Source organism: Prosopis cineraria, unplaced genomic scaffold, assembly GCF_029017545.1.
Source record: "Prosopis cineraria cultivar Desert tree isolate PC_DT_omini unplaced genomic scaffold, ASM2901754v1 PC13, whole genome shotgun sequence".
NCBI classification, from domain to species: domain Eukaryota; kingdom Viridiplantae; phylum Streptophyta; class Magnoliopsida; order Fabales; family Fabaceae; genus Prosopis; species Prosopis cineraria.
This window is the reverse complement of record NW_026555344.1, coordinates 15,261,958-15,287,769: the sequence shown is the minus strand read 5'-3', so window position 1 is coordinate 15,287,769 and position 25,812 is coordinate 15,261,958.

The window sequence follows — 25,812 nt, the reverse complement described above, 5'->3', positions numbered from 1 at the left end:
TAAAGATAAAGGCTCTCTCAAGAGTGCATTTCACATAAGTAAAGCTTCAACCTTCATGCTTGATTTGTCAGGTCTTAAAGAGATACCTCTTTATAAGACGATTCATACTTGATGTGTAAAATCTTACTCCATTAAACACAACTAACATTAAAACTCATGCTAATTAAAAGATTAATACATAAAGATGATTACTAAGCTTTAATTCAAACTCAAAGGATCATAAGATTTCTAAATAAAAATGATTTTAAATCAATCAAAATCCTTTATATTAAAGTAAAAATAAGTTTTGAAAGTATGAGATATCTCAGAGGAGTGAAAGAATTCGAAGACGATTGAAAAACAAATCATATGCTATGATACAGGGCAATGTGCCACGACTTGTGCATTTTATGCTACGATGTGTTGCTCTTTATGCCACATGTTGCGGCTTAAGTGTCATGCGCCATGGCATGTTGCATGAAAATTCAACAAATTCTGCTCTCATTTGACAGCAGAATCAAGGAACTTTTGACGCATCCTGATTCTCCATCCAACGTCTAAATGACATGATCTAGGTGTCTATAGAAAAATTTTTACATGAATTAGCTAATAGCATAGGTTTCACTTCCAAAACGAGTCACACTAGGAAGTTAGACATCTAAATGTATTTTAACCACTTTTCATAACTTTCACTCAAAATGGGTATCCAAAACCCTTAACATGTGCCAAAAGCCTTTCTTAACACCTGAACTATGTCCGTTAGACTCAGGATTGCCAATACAACACAATACAATACATCACATACACCTAAACCACATTATAATAGAAATTCACTCCTCAACCCTTTTTTACCAAAAATAGAAGGGAAGGTAAATATCCATTGTATTTCACATAAATCAATTAAAACATGTTGAAATCTTTAATTCTTCACTTGCATTAGTATTTTGGCCTTATAAACATATATATCTCATCATACACAAATACTTCAGGCTCAAAATACAAATTAGACATTTTTAACAACAAAAAAGTACAAGTGTGATGGCATGCAACCTAGAATTGGCAATCATATACTATTACACAACATAAATCTGAGCTAGAGGAATCTTCTCCCCCTTAGCACTAGAGCTAGAGCCTGAAAAGTGTTAAATGAAAGGGTGAGTTTAGCCACTCAGTAACTAAGGTAAAACCTACCTTATGTAGTTATATATCAATTTTAAAACAAGCACATGCATGTGAAACTAAGTACTTAAAACATACTCATACATATCATAACTCATCCTTTTTCATTAATAACATCCTTGTCTTACATATACTAGTTATATTGTTACCATATTCTTAGATATGTGACATGACCCTTCACTCACACGACTTGCCACAACTCAACATATGTGACATGTCATATATTTACTTAGGCAATAATCAACCAACCTTATATTCCTCTTATTTCCTCATACCAAAATCATGGGCTATAATACTGAATAGGGTTTCGTCCGTGTGACTGGACTACTCATGCTCACCAATCGTGAGGTATGACCTGGTTAAAGATCACAAGACTCACTCTCAGATTATGGCTTCCCCCATTCTCAAATTTTTAGGGTGTGTCATACCCTAGGCTATTCTCCTCATTGAACTAGTAGAGATAGCTAGGCTACTCTCAATTTTTAGACGAACTTTCTCCCACTAATCATGCCATAAACAGTACTCACTTGTTTTCACATTTTCATTTTTATTTACTCATTATTACAATAATCATGTTGGGCTCACAACCGTGCTACCCAAGTATGTATCCTCATCATTTCCTTAACATTATTCTCACTTATCTCAAAATCTACTTCTCATTAACACATAATTACCTCTACACACATCACATTCATTTTCCAAAGCATAAGCATGTTCATAGTTTAAAAACCCTCTTGATTTCATATTTTGCATTTCAAGCCAAAAATAGCATTTTGTACATTTAAATTTTCATACACTCATTAAAACTAATATATGGTTTCACATTGAAAATCAATCCCATGCATGTAACATTCACAATTCACATTTAATAATCAATTAACATATAATTACCTAAAGTAAGGTTTCCTCGGTTACCTCAAACCTTTAAAAGGTCAAAGGTTTGCCCTTCAATCTACTAGCTTCCAAGCTTGAATTTCTAATCTAATAGGTGACCAAGAGCCAAAACTATAATTAACTAAGTTGAATTTCATAAACATTATCAATTCACATTAAACCCTCAATCTCTGTTTCTAAATTGTCCAAAGTTCACTCTGTAAGAGTTTGAGTCTATTCATTAAATTTATTTTTGTTTATCTTTAATCCCCCATAACATTAATGAACTATTAAATTTCCATTAATGGCATAACAATCTTCCAACTAATCATAATAAATGAAATTTTTGGATATTAATGGTGCCCAACAACCCAAGATACTAAAAATTTATTATACTAGGTTTAGATACTCTAATCTACTCCCATTAACTCCATTTAAGTCAATAAATTCGGACCCATAACCAATAATTTTACTTTAGACCTAGATTATACCTGAAATTCTAACTAAAAACACTTATTATTCTCCTCTGACCACACACTATATTAACTTACTTAATTATCCTTATTAATCTTAGTAAATTAGGGAATTAAAAATTGAGATATCACATGATGTACAATTACACTCACACGTGATTTGTCATGACTCAAGCAAGATAGATTTTTGTGTGACATTTCATGCAAGAAACTAGTTGGATCTCACACACGATTTGTCATGCCTCATAAAAGTCATAACACTATAATGCATTTACGCATGATTTAGCAAGTAATCATACTAGAAATATTCTAGAACACAGAAAAACAACTCTTTTAAAAAGATAATACTTGATCTTCTGACTTTCTCCTTTAAGAATCATCCTAATACAATCCAGAAAGCCAAGATTCATAGAGTGAGCTGTACAAAACAAGCTATAGCCACTCTAAAGCTTAAGGTAGTAAAATATTTGAATATAAAAAGATTAAATATGCAAACTCATCATGACTCATTGGGATTTACCATTCGCAATTTCCTTTTTATAAATGTAAATTATTATTTAGTTAGAGGTTTGGTGAATATTTTTGCCAATTGCGTAGTAGTTGGAACAAACTCTAGTATAATGTCCTTCTTTTGCACATTAGGATTTACCATTCCTAATTCCCTTTTTATAAATGTAAATTGTTATTCAATTAGAGGTGAATATTTTTGCCAATCACTCAGTGGTTGGAATAAACTCTAGCACAATATCCTTCTTTTGCACATTATCCTTTAAAAAATGATACCTTATATCATTGTGCTTGGTTCTTGAGTGTTAGATAGGACTCTTAGCTAAATTGATAGTCCTTGTTTTATCACATCTAATTAGAATCTCCTTGAGATGAACTCCTAAATCTTTCAATTGTTGTTTTAGCCATAAGATTTGTGCACAACAACTTCTAGTAGCCAAATATTCTACTTTACATGAAGATAGGGACACATTATTTTATTTCTTGCTAAACCATGGGATAAGTGAGGCTCTAAAGAAGTGACAAGTTCTACTAGTGCTCTTTCTATCTGTCTTGTAGCTAGCATGGTCAGCATCTAAATAGTTGTTCAACTCAAGCTTTTGTCCTTTAGGAAACTAAAGTCCTAGTTGTGGTGTTCCATTTAGATACTTAAAGATCCTTTTCACAACCTTTGCATGAGACTCTTAGATTTGATTAGAATCTTGCACACATATAGACATTGGACATTATATCAAGTATGCTAGCAGTGAGGTAGAAAATTGATCCAATCATTTTCCTGAATCTAGCTTGATCCACCTTCTTTTCTTTTTCATCCTTATCCATCTTAATTAAAGCACTTATAGGAATATTTTTAGGATAGGCTGGTACCTAAGAGGGGACTGAATTGGGTGACACTTAAAATTTTTTAAAAACTTGAAAAGAGTGAAAAAATGAAGTATGAAAGAAGAAAATAAGACACAAGAGATTTATACTAGTTCAGCTATAAACTTAGCCTGCATTTAGTCCTCAAAATCACACTTGAGATTTTAAACTAAGTTCAAAGGCTTTAATGGATGCTTGCCACCATAGTACAACTCTCAAGACTAAATTTGTCTTGATCCTCTCAATAAACCTTGCTATAATCCAACAAGTTGTTACAAACACTTGAAAAAATACCTTTTCAAGAATTCTTATAAAAGAATTAAGCTTTAGCAGAAAACTTTCTTAAAGAGCAGATGAAATTACAATTGAAAGCTTATAAATTTATGAGAACCTTTCACAATTCTTTCAAGAATAATGAATGAATGCAAGATTGCAAAAGCAAAATTTGAAAGCTTTTTAAATACACAAATGATAATTTTTCCACTCAAGGATCATTAATTCCTGTTCTGATTCAAAATGAATCATTTATATAGTTTTTGGGAGTTAACAAACTGTTGGAAAGTGATTCATTTGTTAATACATTTTCTTATGAGTGATTGGTATAATTATGCATGAATTTGCACTGGAGTTATTCTAGAAAAGTGTATGTAATAAATTATGCGTGAACCCCTTGACCTCTCATGCATGGTTTTGCAATTCTAAATAATCATCTAGTTCTATGTGCCAAAACTTGCATGGTACCTCTCATTGCTTTCATATCAGAGTGCTAAAACTTGTGTGTGCACAATTAGCTCTGATGCATGGTTTTACACATAAGAACATATCATCAATTCTATGTGACAAACCATATGTGAAACCTCTTCTCTCTCACAGGTTAAATGGCTGGCAGAATACCAAAACTATTCTATGTGATCAAAACTCACGTGGAACCAGAAAGCTACCATGAATGAAATTGCAAGCACTAAAGCACAAACTCGTGTAGTGCATTTTCACACGTGAAACTGCATATGACTCAGGCAAGATTTTGCATGATCAAGGGATATAGATTTGTGAATTAATGATCATACATGTGAATAATTTTAGCTGGCTTGAGAAAACTTAAGACTTAACAGAGCAAAATATAATTGTATAATAAGTGAAAAATCACGTATGGCTATTATCAGTCTCATGCATCATTTTGCACTTTGACATAATGTAATGAAGCATAGATGCTAAAATTTGCATAGACAACAAAGGCTTTCACGCATGGTTTTGCATGTAAAACTAAAGCTTAAGGCATTATATAACGCAAGTGCTTAATCACACATAAGTTACTTCTTCATACTTGCGTGATCTAGCAGTTAGTATGCCTAACATGTAGAAACTTTTGAGTGACCCGTAGAATCACACATGATTTTGCCTCTTACAATGCAAATAACTTTTATGAAATTCAACACGCAAGAAAGACATTATTTGCAAGTTTTAACACGCTTAGATGAGTCTTAATGCATATAAATGAGACAAATGATGCATTCATTTAATGATTATGAAAAGTAATTAAGCTCTCTAAGTTTTCACATCAAATTTAAGAGAATTTAAAATAACTTATCCTAAAACTTCTTCATCTTCTCTTGATTCTTCATGCCCTTGAGGTTTTATCTTCATCCATGATTCTTTATATCTGCACACATAACAAATATCTCTTCTCTTGGATTTGTAATTATCAAAAAACATGATCCAACAATCTTCTCCTTTTTGATGATGAAAAAATATTAAGATCAAGGTTCTTAGTTCTATTTAATATAACACTCCCCCTTAAACTGACATGGGATAATTAAAAGATGAGAGTGTAGAATTAATCAACTCTAACTAAAGAAGTTTAACACATGAATGACAAAAATGAAAATTTCATTGATAACAAGTATATTACAATTCATAGCATGATATATTATTAATGAAAAAAAGCTATACAGAAATATTTCTTCCTAAGGCTAATTCTTACTGCTTTTCCTAAAACCTAGCCTATCTCTTTACATATCTTCTCTTCCTTTGGCATTATCAAAAAGATGCAAGCCTTCCCAAGAAAGAGCAAACATAATATTTGAGATAGGCTTTTAGGATTTCTCTATTAGATAGAGAATCTGGGTTAAAGGTAGGAGTTGATAGAACTATTGCCTATGTGGAAGAATCATTTAGATCTATAAGTGGAATGGAATCTATAATGCTCTCACTAATATTACCATATGCTCCATTACAATTAATCTAATTACTTTGAAATCATTTAAGTTGTAAATATTGAAAGCATTGGGATCCCAATAAAAAATTTTCAAAAATATTATTTTATAACTCATTTGGATTGTAAAACCTTAACACACAAATACATACACAGTGGAAGCAACAAGTATTCAAGTACTGAACACCATAAGAAACATGTGCACACAAGAAAACAAAGTGCAATTTTACATCGCGTGCCGCAGCTCATGCCACATGTGCCATGGCATGTGGCACAGAGGCCATAGCTACTTGCTTTATGCCGTGTGTTGCAGCATGTGGGTACATGTACAGCGGCGAGCACACCTGAATTTGCTGTCAAATGGCAGCTTTTGATATAAAATTTAGATGCACACCATTTTCACATATAATGTCCAATTGAGATGGTTTAAGTGTCCACACGAAGCTTATTTTGGAATCTAACTAAAGACTCTGATTTCATCTCAGTCTAATATTTCTATCAAACATTGAATACTAAAGTTTAATTTGACCATTGTATGGTAAAATTTTGTCACTTAAGTGTCTCAATTAGAAACCAATTGTCATTAGCCACTTTTTAGGCCTTGTGTAACATCCTAAATTTCTAACCTTGTATTAATGATTGATTAGGGATGAGTTAGTGATTTAATGTAGAGATTAGAGTTTTGAGTAGTGAAGTGATATATTGACTCATTGGGATATTATATGAACAAATATGAGTAGAAGAGCAGGGTCTTGAAGTAGAGTGGCTGAGCATAGTGAGGATTTTCCTCATTATGTCATGCGTCGCAGCGGGTGATAGATGTACCACGATGCATGGAGCAGAAATCAATTTAATAGGGACGTGTCTAGCTCAAAAAATAGAAGGGAGAAACATAGGAGGAGAGTTCTAGAGTGAGAAGAGCCAAGGTTGTGTTAGGGCAAGCTAAATCAGGAGCAAGGATGGTATTTTGGACTCGTTACTTATTGGGTAAGTCACATACTACCTTAAACTCCGAATCTACCCTATTTTCTCTTAGTCTTAATCAAGGAGAAAGTGAATTCAGGTGTTTTAAGGAGTTGATTTCCTACTCGATAGTAAGAAAAAGGTTCTCTGAAGTTAAACTAGTGCTTCGTAACTGGTTAGAGTCCAAACGATAAAGTTTTGAAGCTCAAGGTAAGAATTGCCCTAATCTAGAGAGAGAGTAGTGAGAGAAAAAATGCTAGAAAATATTAAAGCTTGAAATAAGGGGTGATCAATGGTAATGTGCCTAATCAAGTATGAAATGTGGATTTGATAGCAATTAAGTGTTTAATTACGATATTTAGCTCTTTTGGTCAATAGAGGAATTGACTCTGAATGCCAATTCTGTGTAGATTCTAGTGTGTGATGCACAAATTATGAGAGAGGAGCTTGAATAGGGTTAAAGTCACATGGGTAACCCTTTTCTAATTAATAGAAGTATTGAGGTAACCATATAGTTTATTATGTTTATTAACTATTATAACTATATAAAAGTGAATGTCAAATATCAAATTGTGAATTTATAAGTTTTAGCATGAACTTTGCATTGTGAAATGAATTTGAAAAGTTATTTTTTTCATGAATATATATATATATATTGTGGAAAGAAGTATAAGTAGTGGAAGTTGTGAAAGAGCATGATCATAGAGGGTGGAAGTTCATATAGGATATGTAGGGTTGTGTGCGTGTGGAGATTTGTGAGTAAAAAATCCATATGGTCAGGCTAGCACCATGGGACATCTGGTAATAGACATTTAATGAGCTATATCTGGTTACTGAGATTTTTATCTTACCTGTGATTATTTACATTTTTTAGGTTCTGGTACTAGTGGGTCAAAGGAAAAGGATATAGGCTGAGCTGACATCTTTTGCCTAAATCTTTGTAAGATATGGTGTAATGATTTGTAAATTATGAGCCAAAAGTATGTATAAGTTGCCATATGATTTGTACATTTGCATTAGATATGATTATGGTATGCTTTTGTGATTTTGAACTCCTTAGCCTTAATGTGTGTGAATGATGAAAGGACTGGAAAGGCTAGTGGATGGATGTAATTATGTATGTATATAAAATGGGTAGAGATTAAACGGAGTGATTTGGTCATATATAATACTAGAAATGTGAAAATGTGGTTTTGGCCTAAAGTGTAAAATGGGCAGATTATAGGCCAAATTTATGTATGTGTGTTATATTGTGCTTGTGTATGGACAATTAGGTGTATTTTGTCTATTTGGACTTGATCAAGGCCTAAAAAATGGCTAATAAAATTTGGTTTTGAATTGAGATACTTAAGTGGCAAAACTTCGAAATAAGCTTCGTGTAGGCACTTGAACCATCTCAATCGGACTTCATATGTGGAAATGGCGCGCATCTGAATTTCATATCAAAAACTGCCATTTGACAGCAAATTCAGGTGTGTGTACTGCGACACATATACTTGCATGCCGTGGCGTACATAATAGAGCAGGCGATTATGGCCTCTGTGCCACATGCCGCGGTGCATGTGGCACAAGCCACGACGCATGGTGTAATTTTTCACTTTATTTTTAAGTGATGCACATGTTTTCTTGACTTTTGATGTACCCAATCTATATGCTTCCACTGTGTATGTAATTTTGTATGGGGTTGGCTAACTCAAATGATTATAAAATGTTTTCTTAATCATTTATTGGGATCCCAATTTTTTTAATAATTTAAATTCAAAGATTAGAAGTAATTAGTGATTTTTGGAGTGGAACATATGGTAATGTCAATGAGGGCATTATACCTTGACCATGTCCAAATGGACAATACACACCTGATTGACCACACACATGCATAATATATCACACATACACGCATTTGGCTTGTAAATCGTCCATTTCACACATTAGGCCAAAATCACATTCACTTTTTTAATCCAATACATGGCCAAATTACTACCCAACCACTTCACATATCACATATTCATACAAATATACTTTCTTCCACTAGACCATCCAGCTATTTCATCGTTCACACATATATAAGGGCTAGGGAGCTCAAAGTTATAAAAAACACAACAATTATCACAATATGTACATGTTTGAATCCTACGACAAATCATACATATTTATAATTACTAACAACAATTTCATGACACCAAATTCTTACAAAGGCTTAGTGAGCGATCTCAACTTAGCCAATGTCTTTCCCTTTCAAACCACTAGCACCAGAGTTTGAAAAATGTAAATAACCATGGGTGAGATAAAAATCTTAGTAACCAAATATAGTTCATTAAATTCTTATTACCAAAAATAATCATGCTAAAGTAATAAAAACTAAGGTAATATCACGTATATATTAAAATATGAAATGATTCATCTTTTTAAAGAAATTCCACACAAGTACACACTAGCATGATCATCTAGCCATCGAACCTCCAATGCTCCTTAACATAAAATCATAGGTTGTCCTAGATCAACCATTTGTTGACCCAAGCACACTTTTAGTGGTAGAAATACCCAACCAAAGGTAATCTAACCCATATATGGACTATGGTTTCCCTCTTCACATACTTATGATAGAGGCATCGTTGACTCTTAACCACACCCTATTGGATACTAGGGAGTAGCCAAACTGCCCGAATGTCCCATGGTAATAGTCTCATAATATGCTATGTTGTATTTCCCATGGCAATAGCTTGTATAATGCTATACAGAATGTCCTATGGTGCCAGCCCGACCATATGGATTTTCACTCATATATCTTCATACACAGACACACATCCCCATATATCTTGGGTGAACTCCCACCCATTATGATCATGCTCTTTCATAATTTTCACTACTTATACACAATTTCACAACATATATATTTCCATATCATATAAGTAGATATCCATTGAAATCAATAACTTTTCAATTTCATTTCACAATCTAAAGTTCATGCTAAACTATTTTAATAACAATCATGCATAAAACTTATAAATTCATAATTTATCATTTGGTATTCACTTCTACACAGTTATAATAGTTAATAAACACAATAAAATATATGGTTACCTCAACCCTTTTGTTCTATAGAAAGGGTTACCCATGTAACTTCAACCCTATTCAAGATTCTTTCTTGCAATTCATGTGTCATACACTAGAATCTACACAGAATTGACAACCCAAAGTCAATTTCTCTATTGACAAAAATGTCAATTATCACATTTAAGCACTTAATCGCTATCAAATCCACATTTCCCACTCGATTATGCACACTACCATTGATTACCCCTTATTTCAAGCTTTAACATTTTCTAACAACTTTCTCTCACTACTCTCTCTAGATTAGGAAAAATCTTGCCTATAACTTCAAAGCTTTATCGTTTCGACTTCAATTAGTCATAAAGCACTAGCTTAGTTATGAAGAACCTTTTTATTACTATAGGATAAGAAATCAAATCCTTAAAACTCCTGAATTTGATTTCTCACTAGTTAAAACTAAGAGAAAATAAGGTAGAATTGGAGGTTAAGATAGTACGTAACTTACTCGATAAGTAATAAGTTAGAGATACTATCCTTATTCTTGATTTTGCTTACCCTAGCAAATCTTCCCCTTTTCCCATGTTTGAGCTCTTCTCTTATGTTCTCCCTTCTATTTCCACAAGTTGGACACGTCCTTATTAATTTAATTTCTGCTCCATGCATCACGACGCATCTATCCCCCTCCACGGTGCGTGGCATAATGAGAGAAATCCTCACTATGCTCACATGCTCTACTTTGAGACTTTAGTATATCTCAATGAGTCAATACAACAATTCACCACTCAGAACCCGAATCCCATATTAAATCACTAATTCATTGCTAATTAGTCATTAATGTAGGATTAGAAATTTAGGATGATTCAGGATCTAATACTTCATATGAGCCATCAGTAGCTTGAGGAGAAGGTCGAGATGTTTCTTGATTAGTATTTTCAATTTATCCTTTAGGAGGTAGAGAGTTTGATGTTGCTAAGGCTAATCTTTAGGCCCTTAATCCTCAAGTTCTTTAACAATAGGTTCCTCAATAGTTTTTGGAAAAGTGAAGGTTTAATTTTTTTGTGTTTGGGGATGAATTTTTTTCCTTTGAAATGTTTTAGTTATTGATTGAGCAGAAGAGATGGCAGGTGTGGCAAGCTCTCCAACATTTTGAGTAAGTATACTAATAAGTTTGGTAAGAATCATATAATCTATGTCTTTAAAGAACTCCTTAAAAGATGGTATTTCTATAGTTTTGGTTGTGTTTGAGGATTTTGATGGAGAGAAAATATGAGATAGTGACATGCCATTAAAGGGATGAATAGGCTTTAAGGTATCTTAATGGCTTTAATATTTTAGTTGGGAGTTAGTGGGTGGAGCTAAATCTAAAGGTTGGTTTTCTAGGTGAAGGTGGATGGATGACCTTAGGTCCCTATAAGAAAGAAGATTTTCTTGCTCTTGAGAGGAAGGGTCAACAGGTCAGGGCATATGGAATGGAGAGTGAGGTGGGTTAAAATGAGTTTTGGAGGTTGAGGATGAATCCACTATATAAACTAAACCTTCTCTAAACCTTGAAGGACTAGCCTCATCTTCTTATCTTACAGTCCCTCCTTATACCTTAGAAGTACCAAGGTGATCCATGATTCTATCTAATTTGCCATTTAAATATAGTATCATGTCACTAAGGCCCTTAATGTCATTCTTGAGATGCACTACTGTTTGATTAAGCTTTCCTTCAATTCCATTGAGACTTTTGTAGAGAAAAGCATTTGATATGTCAGGTGGAGTGGGCATCTAAGGAAAATGCTGAGATAAAGAGGCTCTAGTAGCTTCAGTTGTTCTAGTAGTAGTTTTCTCTAGTAATTTCCTTTTCTTTCTAGATGCAACAAGATCAGCGAGCTTTTCTTCCCCTTTTGGAACAAAATTGTGCCCTTCTAGCTTGAATTTCATCTTGTGAAGAGCAGTATCCTTAAATTCTTCTAGCTCCAGCACTACTCCTTTAGTGTATTTGACATAAAATCATTTAAGGATGTAGAAACAATAGATACAAAATAAAGATTTTTGTCCTTCTTCTATTCCTTCCTTCTCGTGGTGTCAACCTTAAAGGCAGGTAGCATCTTGGTCAATATGTAGTGACACATATTGATTTTTTTCTTTTTGATCAATCTTGTTAGAAACTCAGTCTCAAACTCAGTACAAGTATTGAAAGTAGTCCTTTTGTTAACAAGGAATCTTGCCACAACATATGCTAATATCCGGTGCTTAAATGAGAATGAAGTTGGTCTGAAGATGAATCTAGGCTTTAAAGCTTCTTCTATGTGCACATCTTTTATCATCATCATAGCCTTGTATTTCTCTTTATTCATATGTAGTTTGGGAGCTTTCCTTTAATTTGGATGATTAAACTGCTGAAGCTCTAGACCCTTACTTTAAGACCAAGTATGTGTTCCAAGCTCTTTGGAATGAAGTACATAGGACACCCTCGAGTATTGGCCTTGTATGTCTTCTTGTGTTTGTCCCATCTGAGGCTAGCATAGAAGGCCTTTACCACATCAGTTGAGTAATAGAGATCAAGCTCTAACAAGCCTTTATAGTCACTCAAATATTCATGTATATTAAAGTTATGAGCTTTGATAAAAAGAATCATATTTGATGTAGTGATTGGTGACCACCACAGTAGAGGAGAAGTATTGGTTGAATCTTTTCTAATACTTAGAGCTTAGAAGCTTTCCTTCTTGGATACTTGCCTCTAAGACTTCACTTAAAGGCACATTGCTACCATCTTGAGATAATTCTTGGCTAAGTCTAATCAGAGCTTCTTCTTAAAAATTATTGATGTAGGCTATGATGTTGAAGCAGGCTCCTTGGATTTTCTTGAAGTTCTAATCCTTTTGGATAATCGATAAGGTGATTTACTTCCTTCTCTAATTAGAGCTTCAATAAATTTCCTCTTCCTTGTTACTTCAACATTGGTTCTCTTTCCAGTCTCTTGTTCTTGCTATCACAGAGATTTTTAGAGAAAAGATGAGTTTAGGTCAAAGAAAGAGATGAAATAGAGTGAAGTAAGGGACAAAGAGATGATTAGAAGAAGTAGGTAAAGCAATTTAAATTCCAAAACAACTAGAAGATTTAGGGAAGCAGTTAAGATTGAGAGAAAGTATAACGATTAGAAAAATGAATGTGGTTCACGCGTGACAATGAAAGGTAGATGATGAAGGTATATATAAATAGTGCAGATCACGAATGTTGGTTTAGCACAACTTTGGTAGCTTCACGTGTGATCTAGCAAGTAGAATAACATTTAAATTTGGCACATTTAATGCACGTAGAATCATGTGTGGTCACAAATGGTCTTCACAAGTGAAATGACTAAGCTAGAATACAATGCTCTCAGGAAGACATTTCATGTAAGTAAGACTTCCTTCATCACTTGTGATTTAGCATAACTTAGGAAGAATGATATGCTATGTGATATTTCACATAAGCAGAACTAACATCTTCACGCATGATTTAGCATAATTCTAAAGTGAAGATATCCTAAATGTTATTTCACACAAGTGAGTAAGCATGTTTCATGAATTAATATGCTACCACATAGAGAATACCACAGAATCAAGCATTTTCATGCAAGATATTGAAAATGACCTTCAAGAAACATTCTCTAACAGTAATAACCAATCTCTTAAACAAATTATACCTAATCTTTTGACTTCTCTCTTTAAGATTCACCTTGATTCATTCTAATGATGTCAGGATTCATAGAATAAATCCTACAAAAAGAACTTACAAAAACTCTAAAGCTTAAGTTCATAAAAGATTTAAAATGTAGTTCAAATATGTTTAAGAATCTTTTAACTCATTGGGATTTACCATTCCTAATTCCCTTCTAATAAATGAAAATTGCTCTTTAACTAGAAGTTTGGTGAAAATATTTTTTAGTTGCTTGATAGTAGGCACAAGTTCCATTATGATATCCTTCTTTTGCATATGATCTCTTAAAAAATGATGTCTTATGTTAATATGCTTGGTTCTTAAGTGTTGGATAAGATTCTTGGCTAAGTTGATAGTACTAGTGCTATCACATCTAATTGAAATTTCCTTGAGATAAACTTCTAAATCTTCTAATTACTGTTTTAACCACAGAATTTGTGCACAATAGCTACCAGTTGCCAAGTATTCAACTTTAAATGATAATAAATATGCACTATTTTGTTTCTTGTTGAACCATAATATTAATGAGCATTAAAAAATTGATAAGTTCTACTTGTTCTCTTCTTATCTATATTCTATCCTCCATGATCAGCATTTAAGTAGGTGATCAATTAAGGCTTTCCTTCTTTTAGAAACTAAAGTCCTACTGTGTAGTTCCATTCAAATAGTTAAAGATTCTTTTCATAGCCTTTAAATGAGATTCTATTAGATTAGCTTGAAATCTTACACGTATACAAATACTAAATATGATATCAGGTTTACTGGCAGTCAAGTAGAGTAGTGATCTAATCATTATCCTAAATTTTGATTGGTCCTCCTTCTTGCCTTTTTCGTCCTTATCCATCTTGATTGATGCACTCATACATATGTTGCTCAGAGTTGAATTTTTAAATCCAAACTTCTTTAGCAATTCATGAGTATGTTTGGTTTTGCTTATGAAGATCCTGTCCCTTATTTCTCTGATAAAGAGTTTAGCTCTCCCATTATAGGCATCTTGATTTCACCTTGCATAATCTTACAAATTTCTCACAAAGAACCTCATTAGTAGCTCCAAAGATAATATCATCAACAGAAATATGAATTATAAGGATATCACTACCTTCAGTTTGATAAAACAGTGTTTTATCCACCATTTCTCTTTTGAGGTTATTATTTAATAGAAAAGTACTTAACCTATCATATCAAGCTCTTGGTGCTTGCTTCAATCCATCAATGCTTTTTTTAATTTGTAGACATGATTTGGCTTTAATGGATTCTTAAATCTTAGAGATTACTCTACATAAACTTCTTCATTAATTAGCCTATTAAAAAATTCACTTTTAACATCCATTTGATAAAGTTTGAAATCTTTAATACAAGTAAAAGTAAATAAAACTCTAATAGCCTTAAGTTTAGCAACAGGAGCAAATGTTTCATCATAATCAATACTTTTTTCTTTATTATAACCTTTAGCCACTAGCCTAGCCTTATTTCTTACTACAATACTAGTTTCATTAAGTTTGTTTCTAAAGACCCATTTTATCCCAATCATAGGATGATCACTTGGTCTTAGTACTAAGTCTCAAACTTAACTCCTCTCAAACTAGTTTAACTCTTCATGCATTCCTATGAGCCAATATTTATAGATAAGGCTTCTTTAATATTAGAAGGTTTAATATTAGAAAGAAATGCACTAAAAAATATAACAATGCCTTATTTCTTATATGCTTGTATTTCCTTCCTTCCTTTATATATATATATATATATATTTCTCTTTTCTTTCTTTTCTTCTATCTAGTTTATTCTTTTTCTTTGCAAAATATAAAAATATAAAAGTATGAGTAAATTTTGTAGCAAAATCCCTTTCTATCTTATAACTAAGTGATGAGAGGAAAATATATAAATATTAATTAAATAGATATGAAATTTCAATAAATATAATCAAATTCAAACCAAAATCTACACCAATTTAATTGTAAAATATGCACTTATCACAAGACTTTCAATCAACGTTGCCACAGATCTCATGGAGTCACTCTTTACTTGTTTAATGGTAGTAATTTTGGGTTGCCATTTAATTGGGAGACCTCTCATAATTTTTCTAACTTGCTCCTTTTGAGTATAACTCTTTCCAAGTACTACAAGCTCATTTATCATGTGTGTGTATCTAACTTGCATATCTTTGATACTTTTTCTAGGCTTCATCTTAAATAGCTCTTATTACTGAGTCAATGTGCTCATTTTGTTCTCCTTGACTCCTTTAATGCCTTCATGAGCAATCTCTAGAGCATCCCACATCACTCTTGCAGTTTCTAGATTACTTACTTGGAAATACTCTTATTGACTCAAGATACTTGAAATAATCAATTTGGCCTTAGAGTTGAGCAACACTAGTTTTTCTTCCTTTTCTATAAATTCACTCTTTTCTTTCTTATGAGTTGTCCTTTTGTAATTTTGTATAGAATGTAGGGATCACTTTTAACAATCTCGCGTAAATCAAGGGCTGAGGCCTCAAACAATAATATCATCTTACTTTTTCAAAAAGTATAGTTTTCATCATTGAATTCTGGAGGCCTATTAATTTCAACACCTTTAGGAAGAACACTATCACAAAAACTAGCCATAGGATACTCTTAGATTGTTAAGTCTTTTATCAAGAGTCCAAACTCTAATACTAAATGTTGGGATAGGCTCGCACACAAGAGGGGGTGAATTGGGTGACATTTTAAAACTTTTGAAAACTTGAAAAGAGTGAAAAGCTAAAGTGTGAAGGAAGAAAATGAAACGCATAAGATTTATACTGGTTCAGCCATAAACTTGGCCTATGTCTAATCTTTAAGATCACACTTCAGATTTTCAACTAAGTTCATAAGCTTCAATAGGTGTTTTCCACCACAGTATAACTCTCAAGACTAAAAATGTCTTGATTCACACAACAAACCTTGCTACAATATGTAACACCCTCAAATTTACAAACCAATTTTTTGCAAATTATTAATTCAACAAATCATTTTTTTTCATTGAACCCTTATCATACCCTTATCATGGTAGAAAAATTTCTACCATGATACATCCAAGACAATATACCACAGGTCTTAAAATGTCTCAAAAAGCAATTAAAACCATGAGGGACAGACAGGATCCTCATGGCATGATATTCAAATAAGGTCATGAATCAAGAGGGACAAACATAATCCTCTTAGTCATATAAATGCATTTAATAAAAAGGATTAGAGTTTACATGTTGTCAAAATAAGATATGTCCTAGGTTGGCACAAGATACATTGCATAATACAAAATGAGAGGCAACGTAAAAGATGGTGTCTCATACACCAAAGTTATGCCTCTGGTGCTTTCTCGGCCGGACTCGCTCCTGTAAAAATGTTAACCATAGGAAATGAGACTTAAAAGTCCCAGTAACCAAAAATTAATATGTAATGATGCATGCGGATGTAACTAATCATGCGATTGCTAAGTGGGCACACAAAACATTTAACCAAACAATATTTTCAAACAAACCGGACAAGTATTTAATTTCATGACTGCACCTTATATCCTCCTTTCGCCATGCTCGAACGTCAAATCACCCTACTAAAGGTGAGTTGGACTAAGCGAAATGCCACTCATTGGGTCCAATAAGGGCTTACCACGTGGTAATAATTAACCGAACAAAATTCCCATTAATACCATATACTAAAATACCCTGACAAGTCATGCATCATTCAAATATCCAAACAGGAATATATCGAACAATAATATCTCATCATGATAAACAAAAATAAATTTTTGATCCACTTGGCAATAATTTCAAATAAGTACATAACAGTATTTATTTTCAATAATTCATAATTTTTTCAAACAATAAAATAACACATAACCATTCACAAACACACTTATCACAACACATTAATAATGGTTACCTTGTGTCTTGAATAACAAGTTCCCCTTCACAACTCCTCTTTTACCACTATCTTTGTCAACACAATCTACATAGTTATTTCATAATACTATATATTAATTTTACATTAAAATAAATAACTCTAATTTAAAGAGTTAGAAAGTCTTAGATCTATAATCCATATTAATACTAATTTAAGATTTATGCCTCATTTAGCTTCCTAAATTCTTTTTTAAAATTCTCGTACCCTAATAAACTATTTTTAAGCCTCAAATCACTTCTAGTATCACAATTTCATCCTTCTATATTCTAAAAATTCATCCAAAAATAAATTAAAAATTTTAGAATTATCCTGAAGCCTTAAATCACCTTTCTATAACCTCAAAAATACTTATTCATACTTAAATAAATATTTAATAATTAGAGGTTCATCCCTACATCTCAGATTCAACAAAAATTCAACCATATAGATCTAGAGTTTAACTCAAAAATTCTTAAACATGAGTTTCAACCTCAAGAAAATATTCTATAATATTTATTATATCCCTAAGAACTTCAACCTATATTTTTAATCCATCATATCATTAGATTAACTATCATATAGAAAATTCTAATTAAAATATTTGCTCTATTCTATAAAATAATCATATCACTAGCAAGCTAATACTATTTAGAAAATAACTATAAAATTAATTTTCTAATTAAATAATTTTTTAAATGCTAATCTAAACAGGAAAGTTAGAGCATACCTGAAGAAAAAGAAAATAATCCCCCCTTACGAGAACACGCTAAGCAACGTGAGAGGAAGAGAGAGAAATAATATAAAAATGGGATTGTGGATCCCACAATTATATTAAAAAAATTATAGGTTTGAATTTAATTATTCAAACTCTTGGACCAAAAGTTACAATTTCTTCCAAATTGCATCTTAGCCTTTCATGCTTCTTAATGCACATACCCCCTCCTTTTTATACATGAAGGCACCTCTTCTCTTCCCACATCTAACCAATGTGGGACTTAGAAACAACAACCTTACACCCTTTTTTTTTGTTCCTTCTACCTTCTCTTCTTCCTATTTTTTTTAACACACATATAAAAAAATTATTTATATTATATCTTAACTAAATATTGCTTATGTGGTTTTAAATTTAAATTTTTAATTTATAATTAAATACCTAACCATAATATTATTTCTAAGTAACCTCAAATAATATAAATTTCTACTATTATCATTTTTTTCCTCAAAACCTAAATTTCATAATTTTTTTATTATATAAAAATCAGGATGTTACACAATCCAGCAAGTTGTTACAAACACTTAAAAAAAATATCTTTTCAAGAATTCTCATAAAAAAAGTAAGCTTTAGCAAAAAAAAAAAAATCTTAAAGAGTAGATGAAATTACAATTAAAAGCTTATAAACTTATGAAAGCTTTTCACAATTCTTTTCAAGAATAATGAACGAATGCAAGATTGCAAAAGTACAATTTAAAAGCTCTTTAAATGCACAAATGATAATTTATTTGCTCAAGGATCATTAATTCCTGTTCTAGTTTAAAATGAATCACTTATATAGTTTTTGGAAGTTGACAGACAATTGGAATAATGATTCTATCTGTTGGTGCATTTTCTTGTGAGTGACTGGTATAATCTTGTTTGAATTTGCATTAAAGTCTTTCTAGAAAAGTACATGTGATAAATCATGTGTGAACCCCTTGACCTCTCACACATGGTTTTGCAGTTCTGAATAATCATTCAATTATGTGTGCCAAAACTCATATGGTACCTCATTGCTCTCTCATATGGTTTTGCACTTATAAATATACTTTCATATCAGAGTGTTAAACCTTACGACTGCACCATTAGCTCTCATACTTAGTTTCGCACATAAGAAACTATTATTAATTCTGTGTGACAAACCACACGTGGAACATCTTCTCTCTCATGCATTAAATGGCTAGCAGAATGCTAAAGCCATTCTATGTGATCAAAACTCACGTGGAACTAGAAAGCTATCATGCATGAAATTGTAAGCACTAAAACACAAACTCGTTAAGTGCATTTTCACGCATGGAACTGCTTATGACTCAAGCAAGATTTTGCATGATTAAGAGATATAAATTTATGAATCAATGATCATATATATGAACAATTTTAGCTTGGCTTAAGAAGACTTAAAACTCAACAGAGAAAAATGTGATTGTACAATAAGTGACAAATCACGTGTGGCTACTATCAGTCTTGCGTGGTTTTGTACTTTGGCACAATGCAATGAAGCATAGATGCTAAAACTTCCATGGACAATAAAGGCTTTCACGTATGGTTTTGAATGCAGAACTAAAGCTCAAGGCATCACATAACACAAGTACTTAATCACACATAAGTTACTTCTTAATACTTGCATGATCTAGCAGTCAGTGCGCCTAACATGTAGAACCTTTTGAGTGACTTGTAGAATCATGCATGATTCTATCTCTCATAATGCAAATAGCTTTTATGAAATTCAATGCGCAAGAAAGAGATTATTTGCAAGCTTTAACACACTTAGATGAGTCTTAATTCAAATAAATGAGACAAATGATGCATTTATTTAATGATTATGAAAAGTGATTAAGCTCTCTAGGTTTTCACATTATATCTAAGATAATTTGAAATAACTTATGCTAAAACTTCTTTATCATCTATTGATTCTTCATGCTCATGAGATTTTGTTTTCATCCATGATTCTTTATATCTGAACACGCAACAAATACCTCTTCTCTTGGTTTTGTAATTGTAGTACCCGAAAAATGCGACGCGGATGGCACGAGAGCGAAGGTTCTGGCCTTCAGAAGGAAGACTAGAGAAATGGGAGTCGCCACTAAAATTTTGAGAAAAATCTTGAGAAATCATTTAAAGGAGGATAAGGGTGGTCTACGAAAATAGAAAATAGGTTTGGGAGTTGATTGAGTGTGGGGAAAGTGTTAGGCACCCCATAACACCCGTTCGTGAGAACGGTTACCTCAAGTTTGTTGTGATATATTAATATGATTTTAAAATTATTTTAATTATCCCTTTTATATTCATGTGTTTGATATAAAAAAATGATAAGAATTAAGCAAGAAATATTTATTTATTTACGGGGAGGACTTGACTTAGAATCTGGCTCTGAGACGTACCTTGTGATGGGGATCAAAGTCCACATAGTTCGGGCTTTAAAAGTTGTTAGCAAAAATATTTTTTGAAGAGAAATTAATTAGAAATAATTTACCATTTTGCAAATAAAAAAATGTCTAAAATTTTGATGTGTGTGTTTTAAATTGCAAAAAATGATTTAATTTTAACTATTTTCTCAATTTTTAAAATTTTTTTTGAAATAAAGAAAAGAGTTTTAAAATTATTTTTCAGGTTTTATTAGTTTTTTTAGAAAATTTAACTGCTATACCTGCAGAGCCTTATTAGCTCATACAATAATACAGTTATTCTAAATATCTGCGGAGATTTCAAAATCTCTCACGATAAAAGAGTGAAATAGTGTAAATATTTTAAGTATATTTTAATGCGTATTTATATAACTTATATAACGTAAAAAATTTAATCGCTATACCTACGAAGCCTTATTGACTTTCACGGTAAGATGATTATTCTAAAGGTCTATAGACTTTCAAAAATCTCATATGACCAAAAGATGTAATTAGACAATATGATTATAATTTATATTTATTAATTTAATTAATTAATAGTATAATTTTTTTTATTTTTTACATTATTCATATAAATTTAAGAATTGTGATATCTGCGAGGATTTATTATCCTACATGATAAGACAATTAATTTAATTCTCTATGAATATTCTTGGAATCTCTCATGAGACTTAAATATTTTATTAATTATAAAAAAGAGAATTAATTTTAATGATGAGTCTTTGGAACCCATATTATTGTATACAAAATTAATCCTCATATCTGTAAAATCTTATTGATTTTCATGGTATGAGATCATTTTAAATGCCTGCGAAAATTCTCAAAATCTCCTACTTCAAGTTTTAAAAATTGATATTTGTGCTTAGCATAAAAGCATAAAAAAATTATATATTCAAGAATTATTCATTTGAATATAAAATTCACAGAGGCAATTAATAAGGAGTAAACCATTTCTACTTTTGACTGATTAGGTCATGTTACCTTAAATGCTATATTACCTTAGATGCTTGGCTTAAGGCTTTAATGATATTCAAAAGGAAGTAACATTAAATAATATGAAGCAGCAACGTTATTTCATTAAAATGGAAAAACTAAGTATGTAAGTCATGTAGCAATCACTATATTATTCTGACAAGTAAAGCTCCTAATTTTCCTAAAAATAATCAACACGTCCCTTCAATAAAATAATAAGAAGCAGCTTGGTCTATACATTTTTGTTGGTGCTAATATGAATCTAAATCCAATTTCAATCTATGTCTTGGAACAACAAGTAGAATCTCACTTGAACTATATGGAGAAAAATAATTAACCATCATACTAATTACATGTTATGATAGGTAAGAATAGTAAGATCAAAGAGACACCTAACCATTTAAAGCTCATCATAACTCATAAGCACCCAAGAGATTTAAGCTAACTAAATCATATACCAATCTCACTCAATATGTAGATAGCAATTAAACATAAATATGACAATTCGAGGGCTAAGGTTAAACTTTTAATGATTAACTTTTATATTCCCAAAAAAGATGAAAGAATAGGAGATGCAGATTACCAGCCAATTAAAATAAGGAATGAAGCCAATAATCCTTATCACGGTAGACCTAGTATCAGTTCTATCATTGGCAAAATCACCATTCCCTTCTTATTCACTATCAGAGACTGTGTCTCTTGAGCTGAACCATCCTCTCCCTTTTTTTCGGTCCCTCTTCTAGCTGCAACTGCTCACCCATTCTTGGTCTCCTTTCTTGCTTTCGCTTTATTTTTTAAGTCTCTTCCTTCTCTCAGATTCTCAGTCTCCTTTCTTTTTCTCGCATTCTCTTTTCTCTTCTATGTCTCTGGATCTCTCTCTCTCATTTTTTTCTAGTTTCTCTTCTCACTGTTTGTGGTCTCCTCCTCATTCACTCTTATCTCCCTTCTTTTCATATGAGTTCTGTGTTCAGGTAATGTGTTTGGTCCTCCCCTTCCTCACTCAGTCTCTCCCTTAGTGCTCTATTTCTCATCCCTTTCTCGTTCGTCCTTGGTCTCTCATTCCTCAAGTTTTCCTCCTTTCTTCTCTTCCTCAATTTTCCTCTCAGCTCTCTCCTTCCTCTAGTTTTTTTCTTGTCTGTTTTTATCTGTTTTCTTCTCCTCAGTTTCTCGTCTCTATGCTCTATTTTATTGCTTCTTATGTATCTCCCTCAGTCTTTTTTTTTGCTCTCTTCTTATGCTCTCCTATCCCTCATTTCTCCTGCTCTTTATCACTGAAGCTCAGGATCTTCCTCTTGCATGCACGTTGCTTTCCTTCCTTTTACTTGCATGCATGCCACATTTCTGCTCTGCTTTTGCTTTTTTTTTTGTAACGTGTATCTTTGTCTTTTTATCAACGTGCTGTCTTTTCTGCAGTGTGTGCATGCTCTCCTGTTTTTCTGCTCGAATGAATGTGTCCGCTCTACTTTCTATTTTCCTTTCTATTTGTTGTCTGCTTTTTGCTATTCTTGCATGTTTCTGTTCTGCTTCCTTTGCTTTTTTTGCAATGTGCATGGGTCTTCACTCTCCTCTTTGTTTTTTTTTGTTTTCTTTTCACTCATGAGTCTGAGTTTTCAACTCTCCTCTGTCCCTTTTCTTTTTATTTTATTTTACAGTGACTTGGACAAGCTAGATGTTAACGAAGTTGAGTAGTTTATGACATGAAACAGGGGAGAGGAAGCACTCACGAGCTGGATTCCTATAAAGATGGAAAAAGCCCCAGCACTACCCACGTCGTTGACAGTAACTAGGATGAATGCCAGGAAAAATGAGGGGAGAGAAGATCAATCTCCTTGACTCTTTGAACAATTGGATTTCAGAAGGAGGAGAAGAAAAGAATGGGGTGCATGCGTTTTCTCTGCTAGCCGAAAGCAATCTTGGGCTGAGTGCCCCATTTTTATCTTTTTGATTTTAATGCGCCTTTTTTTGTCAATCAAATTAAGGGAGAGGAAAAAATCTAATTTTAAAATACATAATTTAAATGAAAATCATTAGATTTAAGGAGAGAAATTTAAAAACATTTAATCCTTAAAAGTTAATTTTCAATAATTTTTAAGATTTAACCTCTTTTTTTTGTTAAATTATTATTTTTTTGAACATATAATCCTAAAAAAAGATTAAATTTTATTTTGTATTTTTATATTTTTTTGGTTATTTTTTAATGAACTAAAAGAAATAAGATCTTAAGCAACAAAAGATAATTAAAAAAAACCCCTATTAATTATTTTTTTGAAAATATAATCCTAGAAAGGATTAGACTTCATTGTTATATTTTTATATATTTTTTGGTTATTTATTATTAAATTTAAAAAAATGCCCAGACAAAATACGGTGTTCACAGTAATCATCAAAACACATGATCCAACAAATATTGCTTGGATTGGAATTCTCAAATTCAAACTTCTTCAGTAACTCATGACTATGTTTAGTCTGGCTTATGAAGATTCCATCTCTCATTTGCTAGATTTGCAATCCAAGAAAGAAGTTTAGCTCTTTCATCATGGACATCTCAAATAGTCTTACAAAATTTATTACAAAGAACTTCATTAGTAGCTCCAAAAATAATATCATCAATATATATTTGAACTACTAAAATATCACTTCCTTCAATTTGGAATAATAAAGTGTTATCCACCATTCCTCTTTTGATGTTATTACCAAGTAAGAAAGTACTTAACCTATCATATCAAGCTCTTAGTGTTCGTTTGTGTAACATCCCAAAAAATTTTAAGATTTGGATTGATTTTTTAAAAAATAAAATATCTATAATTAAATTAAAATTTAAAATAATTTGATAGAGGCCTAGAGTTTGAATTTTACTAAGCAAAAGTTGGGTTTTATTTTATTTTCAACTATGGAAAAAATTACCAAAGTTGACCTGGGCTTTTGTGCTATAATAAAAAATATTGGGCCCTTTCTTGTAATTTTCCCCAAAGTCTTATATAAGCTTTTTTAAGGGGAAACTGAACACAAGAAACACAGAAAAAAAGAATAAAGAGCATGAGAGAGGAAGAGGAAGAAGAGAGAAGAAAGAGAGGGAGTTAGGCTTAGATCTAGGAGACTTTATGACCGTTGCGAGCTTGGCTACACGATAGCTAAACTCCCTACTTCAATCCTCTTCCCTTCTTCTTGATTTTCTTTAATTTTGGAAAGAGAAAATTTATGGATTTTGATCCCAAAGGCTTTATTCTTGTAAGCTTTTGTTTCTTTAGATCCTAGGCAGGATGTTTTGAGTTTCTATATGGTGTTCTAATGTTTTGAGTGGATAATTGAATGAAAAGAGGTATTTTGGGCACAAATCAAACCCCAAGAGGTTGGGTTTTGCTCTTCAATGATTTAAGTCTATTGATTTAGTTATAATTTTGCCATTTGAGCCCAATAAGATTTAAATTAAGGTTTGGTTTTTATTATAAGGGCTAATGGTGAAAGTTGGTGATACTAAGTAAAGGTTTTTAATTGATTAAAAATTATATAAATTGGAAATTAGCCTAGTGATGGCTAATAAATGGTTTTGGTGGTTAAGTGATACTATGTGAATGATTGGTTTAATATATAGACCATCAGGATGGATTATGACTCATTGACCCAAGTTGTGTGGTATGAGTTATAGTCTTCATTAATGCTATTTGTCGTGATAAGTGATATGTATCACTTATATGTTGTAGGGATTGTTGGTGGAATTTGTTCGGAAGCTAAGGAACAAGCCGAGTCCTATTTTGTACAAGAGGAACCCTTTTGGTACTAAAGGGTTGAGGTAACAGGGGAATTTATATTTCTTATTATTTTATTTTAGCTATTTTTGAATAAATATTACTAGCTATCATGCATTACATGTTTTAAAAGATTAAATGTGCTTTATAAGAGGTTATGGGGTACTACTTTGATTATAGTGCAAATATATTTTCTAATTATTCAACAGTAATGTTTTTATGGAAACGATATTTGTTTACATGTATTGTAA